A 7,658-nucleotide genomic window follows, 5' to 3' on the forward strand; every position below is an offset into this window, starting at 1 on the left:
CAAGGCTATCCCCCCCCCCAAGTTGGCAGACACGCACAAAGAAAGTCATTTCAGGGAGACGTTTCCATCAGTTCAGATACTAATAAAGTTTTCCTTTTCCTTGTGTGTCTGTCTCCTAATTTACACCGGAAAGGAGGAATTGCGGGGAAAACAATTTGAACCCAGAGCGCCCTGTCTCCAAGGAGTTCAGCTTAGCCTGCTTCCCCCAATGTTATCCTCCCAATAGCACTGTAAGGTTGATTAGCCTGACACAGTACCACCGGCCCAGTGTCATCAGGTAAACTTGGTGCCACAGAAAGGATTTTTCCTTCTTCAGTACTCACAACAACCCTGCAAGGTAGGTTGGGCAGGGAGAGACTGACTGGCCCTAGGACATCCAGTAAGTTTCATGGCAAAATGGAGTCTTGAACCTGATTCTCCTCACTCCAAGTCTGATACATTTAACCGCTACAAAGCAGTGGCTGTTGATCCCTGGACCCTAGACAGAGCTTTGATAGACACCCCTCTGTATCTAATTATCTCTGATAAAGGGACTGTAGCGGTATGTTTGAAAGGGATAGAATCTGTGTTGTCTGGAGAGATGGAGAGATAGCATTAATTTTGATCAAAACTAATGGATTTTCATCAAGGGTTGCAACGAAACTGCCGCAGTTTATAGTGTGCAACGAGCAAATTTTGATGTAAAAACTACATTAAAATGTGGAATGTTTTTTCCCTCCTATGTGAGCATCCCCCTACACACCCAATGCAGTATAGCAAATGTCTGAATTATTCATTGCCTATAGAGGAAATTAATTTTGATGGGTGCTAGTATGTGTGTGTACACAAACACACACACACATATAAAATCTACAGTGTCACATTGCCTGCCTCTCCACTTCAGAATAAAATAACCCAGGATGTATTGACTAAAGAAGCATTTGAAAAATCCCATGTGGATTTGCAGTTTGTGGCTGGTTACCTGGGCAAAACTATACACACACACACACACGTCCTGGGTAGGAGCAGAAAACCTCATTGAAATTGGTTGCACTTTATTCCAGACATAACTCTCTTCGCAATTCCGTCTCCCACTTTAACAGTTAACTAAATTTTGATTTATTGTTATGAAAGCGAATAAGCCCGGCTCCATCCCCCAGAGGGTGCCTTTGTGAGTAATCGCCCAAAGGGTGAAAGCGAGAAGTAGCTGGCAGGAAAGGGGGGGGCCTGCAGACTGAGAAGGAGTCAGATGTGTTGCAGGTGATCCAAAGAGAGTGGGAGGCTCTGGGCTTTGCCTGGGATCTGGGAAGCAAACCCTGCAGCTCCTGGCGGCAGAATTTCTCCTCCCTTCAACAGACGGCGAGCTTGTTTTGTTTTGCACTCGCAAACATTGCAGGTGTAACTGCCCCAAAAGGGAACTTAGCCCAAACTACAGAGAAGATTCCGCCCTGCTCTGGGCTATTGATGCTACCAATGAATCCTGAACTAGTTCAGGTCTGTCTACTGAGAAAGCTGTGTTGTTCTCTGGGTTGTTGTTTTTTTAAATGCTGGACCGATTGAGTTCTTTGGTACCTCTTGCCTTGGAAACACCTTGATACTGGGGGGTCCCCATGAGTCCTTTGTGATTTGATGGCACAGAGTTATTATCACCTGCAGGTGTGGTTTTCATAAGCCACCATGAGCTCCTGCAGTTGGTGCGACAAGTGGCACAGAAGTGTTTGCAATAAATATTTCAGGGCAGTTCCTCCAAGCCAGGGCCCCCCAACATGTCGCCTAGGGGCTTTATGGAGCCCACCAAGTGCTTTTAGGAAGTGGGTGGGGCTAGGTAAGCCAGGCTTCTGATTGGCTGTCCAGATTAAAAGGCATCATGTTTATGAGTTTCTGCCGGAATTTTGGCGTGACTATGTATAACTCTAAAGTTATACATAGACTATGCATCATTCTAGAGTTATACAGAACCTTGTTCCCTAATGGGGACCCCTGCCCTGAGCAGATGCGGTCTGTAGAGGAAGGGATGTCGCTGAAGGCCATTTCACACAGGAGGAATTCCTCATGCTCCCCCATGTAAAAATGGTAGCTGCCAGATCAGAAGCGTGCTGGGAGTTTGGCCCAAACTACAGAGAAGATTCCACTCTGCTCTGGGCTATTGATGCTACCAATGAATCCTGAACTACTTCAGGTCTGTCTACTGAAAAAGTTCTGGGTTGTTCTCTGGGTTTTTTTGTTTTTTTTAAATGCTGGGCAGATTGAGTTCTTTGGTACCCCTTGCCTTGGAAACACCTTGATACTGGGGGGTCCCCATGAGTCTTTTTGTGATTTGATGGCACAGAGTTATTATCACCTGCAGGTGTGGTTTTCATAAGCCACCATGAGCTCCTGCAGTTGGTGCGACAAGTGGCACAGAAGTGTTTGCAATAAATATTTCAGGGCAGTTCCTCCAAGCCAGGGCCCCCCAACATGTCGCCTAGGGGCTTTATGGAGCCCACCAAGTGCTTTTAGGAAGTGGGTGGGGCTAGGTAAGCCAGGCTTCTGATTGGCTGTCCAGATTAAAAGGCATCATGTTTATGAGTTTCTGCCGGAATTTTGGCGTGACTATGTATAACTCTAAAGTTATACATAGACTATGCATCATTCTAGAGTTATACAGAACCTTGTTCCCTAATGGGGACCCCTGCCCTGAGCAGATGCGGTCTGTAGAGGAAGGGATGTCGCTGAAGGCCATTTCACACAGGAGGAATTCCTCATGCTCCCCCATGTAAAAATGGTAGCTGCCAGATCAGAAGCGTGCTGGGAGTTCTAGACCTGAAATGGTGCCAGGAAGTCACTGTTCGCCCCACCAAGGAAGCTTACTGTGCACTGACATCCATACACAAGTTTCCCCAACAAGGCAAAAAGCAACTGGGCCATTTCCTGTTTGGAAAATGGCAGCTGGGGCTTAGCACCCTCTCCTCACATGCACTGCAGTCCGGGTCCAAATTAGACCTGCATGATTCTGGGAATTAAATTCTGAGCACTGAGCTTAAAGACTGCACCTGTCAATCAGACACAGGCAGGTGAGGCCTTTATGCTGTGTGAATTGGCCCTGTCAGTGGGAGAGCTTATGCCTTGAATGCAGAAGGTCGCGGCTTCAGTCCCCAAACCTTCTCGCGCTCTCAGGGAATGAGGGTCCCGGTATGACACCCCAGCAGGGCCCGCTGTCTGGCCAAGCCACACAAGTGCCTTGCTGGGGTGTCACTGCCAGATGAGAGTCTTTGCGTCATACAGTTTCAGCTGGCTCTTGGTCATCAGCAATCACGAATAAGTATTGTGGGTTTTTAAAAACAAATTCTACCATTTGGCTTGGTCTACACAGTGACATTAATGGCTGCCAATCTGATTGTATCAGCAGTGGTTTCCATGCATGAGAAGTTCTAGAAAAACCCAGTGCAAACCCATTGGGCAGGCATTTGGATAATTCGGTAGCTGATTAGTTCACCTCCCATCATCACAGTCAAGCTTGGAAAGTTCAGCTGCTCATCATGTTCAGTGTAAAATTCGCCTGGTCTAGTTCAAGGGTTTTTCGTATACACTGAGGTAGTCAAGTGGCAGCTGCAGAGCCAGCATGGTGTGGTGGTTAGAGCATCAGACTAGGATCTGGGACACCCAGGTTTGAATCCTCTGCTCTCCCACGGAAGAGCTCTGGCTGACCTTGGCCCAGTCACACACATTCATCCTAGCCCACCTTGAAGGGGAGTTGTTGTAAGGATAAAATAGAGGAGGGGGAAACAAGGCAAACCACTTTGAAAAAGGCAGCCTGAATAGCCCAGACCAGCCCAGACTCATCAGACCTCAGAAGTTAAGCAGGCTCAGCCATGGTTAGTCTTTGGGTGGAGCAAGGAAGACCAGGGTTGCTATGCAGAGTCAGGCAATGGCAAACTACCACGGTTCCTCTTTCGTCGTTAAAACCCCATGAGGAGTGGCCATGAGCGGGTTGCCACTTAACAGTGGTGGTGGAAAGTGCCATAAAATCACAGCTGACTTAAGGCAAGAGATGTTCGGAGATGGTTTGCCATTGCCTGCCTCCACATCACAACCCTGGCATTCCTTAGGTATCTCCCATCCAAATATTAGCCAGGGCTGACTCTGCTTAGCTTCCGAGATCTGATGAGACTGGGCAACTCTGGGCCATCCAGATCAGGGTGTGGACTTAACAGTACTTAATTAAATAAATAAAGCATAAATAAATAAATAAATAAATAAATAAATAAATAAATAAGCAAGCTGCTCCCCTGCAAGAGATAGTGGCCATTTGGATTTCTGCTCTGCCCTTCAGCAAAACATCAGATCCATCCAATACCCTCTGGAACCTGTTGGTAGAACTGAACCCCCCGCTGGCAACGGCAGTCTCCAGGGCAGTATCTGGTAGTACCCCATCTGGCTGTCCCGAGTGGCATTACCCACTGTGGGCATGGCTGGATGGAATCAGGTGCGAGCTGTGTTTTCTTTCCTGCTGTCCCTGGAGGTGCCTCCCTTACCGTCAGTCTGGCCTTGACAGAACAATAGAACTGTCACTTAGCTGGTCTTCGGATTATAGAGGGTCCTTTCAGTTTCCCTGCTGGAGCTGCTTTGAGAAAACATGCCCATAAAGTAAATATGTTTGTTTAAAGGAGACTTTGATTCATGTCTCATCTTTAATACAAGGCCTCACGCAGTGAAATATGCCTGCCCGGATCCATTGGCAGCAATGAGGAGCCAGCCGGCTGGTGATTTGGGGAGGGTGTTTGGAGTCAGTGGGTTGCTTCCTGTGTGCTGTTTAACTGCTCTCGAGGTCCCTTTTTTATTTATGTGTATTTTATTAAAATATCCGCACAGGGCTTTTCTCATAGCTCAAGGCAGTTTACAAATTCATTTTTTAAACAATACAATAAACACCCATAGATCCCCTCTAAAAAATGTGTACTGTCTACACCATATTAAAAGCCCTTGCAAACAGAGTAGAACTCAGCAGCTCCTAAATGCCGCTAGAGAGGTTGCCCCCTCATGTCCTCAGGGTGCTCATTCCATTGGGTAGGAGCTAAGCGGGGAAAGCACAGGGTCTGGGCGATGCTGGTTTTTGTGATTCATTCTCCTGATAAAGTCAGAGGTCAATTCAACTCACACAGCTAAGATTGCCGGTCCTTGGCTGAGAACCCCTGGGAGCTTCTGTGGATGTGCCCAGACTTCGTGTGACATTGCAATGTCACTTCTAGCCGCATTATGGACGTGACGCCATGCATCACTGCAACACATTAGCTGTTCCCCCAAATGCTATGGTTTTACCACAGAGTTTTGAGAAACTACTAGAGTCATCATGACGTGTGATGTCACTTCTGGTTCAGCAACTGTAAGTGATGTCATAACATTTTTAACTCCCGGTTTTCTACAGGGGTTGTGCCAGGCAGTAGCAGGGGATGGGCTCAGAAACAAAATCATCAACCAATGCATGTGTGTAATAACTGGGGTCACGTTATCAAAGGAGCAATCCTAAACAGGACTACCCGGAAGTAAGTCCCATTTTCTTCAAGGGGCTTACTTCCAGGAAAGTATTCTTAGGATTGCAGCTGGAATCATTGGCTCCTGCCAGAAACTGAATGGCCACATCTTGGCCTACCTGTAATGTCTGGGCCATCTTAAGGGCAGCCCTATGCAGAGTACATTACAGTACTCTAGCCTCAAGGCCACAGTACAGTGGATCAGTGTAGCCAGATCAGCTCACAAGCACACATCAATATACAATGCTGCACAGTGAATGGGACCCCAGTTCAGTCTTGGCCTCAAGACCCATAACAAGCTGCAAAGAGCCAGCATGGTGTCCCCAAAAGAGAGCTAAACTAATGATACCTTCTAGGTTACAGCTACGATGAATTCTTCCCCAAATATATCCCAATTCACGTTGGGTAAGAGCGGCAGACTCTAATCTGGAGAACCGTGTTTAATTCCCCACTCCTCCTCCACATGAAGCCTGCTGGGAGACCTTGGGCCAGACACAGTTCCTTCAGAACTCTCTCATCCTCACATACTTCATAAGGTGCCTGTTGTGGGGAGAGGAAGGAAGGCGATTGTAAGCCACTCTGAGACTCCTCGGTAGAGAAAAGCAGGGTATAAAGATCTACTCTTCTTCTTCAGATAAGCCAACAACTGAGCCAAAATAACAATCAGTTCCTTTGGGGTGGACTGGCCCTTAAACCTACCAGGAAAATTCCCCACAGGACACTGCCCTGGAGGGCTACTGGTGGCCGGGAGGGTATGTCATGGTATGGAAAATGAGGCCTGAACAGTGAAAAAAGTGGGCATGTCACATGACCTTTTTCTGTGGCACATGTTAAAGACTGGTCAGAATCACTCCTTCAGCCTTTTGTGGTCCATTTATGGGAGCTGGCTCAAAGTTCCTCCTGCTGGAGCTGCTGGGGACTTCTCCATTGTTCTAGAAGCTTCCTGCAACACCCTCCCCTTGCTGTCGCACAGAACTGTCCCCAAAAGAGAGCTAAACCAATGATACTCTCTAGGTTACAGCTACGATGAATTCTTCCCCAAATATATCCCCAATTCACGTTGGGTAATAATTTCTGCTGAGTTACTAGGGCTTTCAACAGCCTGGAGAAAAATGTCCTGTCCCTTTAAGAGATGTTTACTGTGCGGAAATGGGCAAAAGAAGCTTTTCGTGGAAGAAGGCAAATAACATCCCCTGTGGTAGCGAACATCCCATTCTCTAGCACAGGGGTGGCCAAACTGCAGCTCAGGAGCCGCCTGTGGCTCTTCCACAAAGTCTAATTTGGCGTTAATAAAAAGCAAATTTGCATATTTTCCAATAAAAACATGTGTGTAATATTCGTTCATGTCTTGTGGCTCTTAAACATTGGACGTTTCTTCTGTGTGGCTGTTACGTTAAACAAGTTTGGCCACCCCTGCTGTAGCCTAAGACACTTAAGGTGACAATATGGTGTTTTAAAAAATATACCATTTTAAAACTATTTTTTGAAAAAGAAACATGACAGACACTCTTTGATTTGTTGTTTTTTATTTCTGTATCTACATTTGAGGTGGAGTTCAGTTCAGTGAGCCAGTTTGGTGTAGTGGTTAGGAGCGTAGACTCTAATCTGGGAGAACCGGGTTTGATTCCCCACTCCTTCACATGCAGCTGCTGGTGTGACCTTGGGTCAGTCACAAGTTCTCTCAGAGCTGTTCCCTCAAAAGCAGTTCTTGAAAGATCTCTCTCAGCCCCACCTACCTCACAGGGCGTCTATTGTGAGGAGAGGAAGGAGATGGTAAGCTGTTCTGAGACTCCTTTGGGTACTGAAGGGTGGGGTATAAATCCAATCTCCTCCTCCTCCTCTTCTTCTGCTATTGCTGCCAAGGAACCAAGAGAAGCATTTTAGGCTCATCACAGCCTTTTGATAGAGGACAGCCCAAAGGAGAGTGGTTCAAGGACATCCAGTTCTCATGAGCTGGGTGGTCTCTGCTTACAGCTCTGTTGAGGTGGTTAGCCATGATAGCTAAATGGAACTTCCATGTTCAGGGGCAGTGCACTTCTCAGCTCAGAATACAAGAGAGCAGTCCACAAAAAAAGCCATCTTACCAGATCAGACCTCAATCTGTCTAAGCAGGAAAAAAACAAGCAAGTTGTGATGGACAGGTTCCTTGTTCTTCCCCCTCCTGGAGCA

This window comes from Gekko japonicus, unplaced genomic scaffold, assembly GCF_001447785.1.
Source record: "Gekko japonicus isolate JY-2015 unplaced genomic scaffold, Gekko_japonicus_V1.1 scaffold225, whole genome shotgun sequence".
Lineage (NCBI taxonomy): Eukaryota > Metazoa > Chordata > Lepidosauria > Squamata > Gekkonidae > Gekko > Gekko japonicus.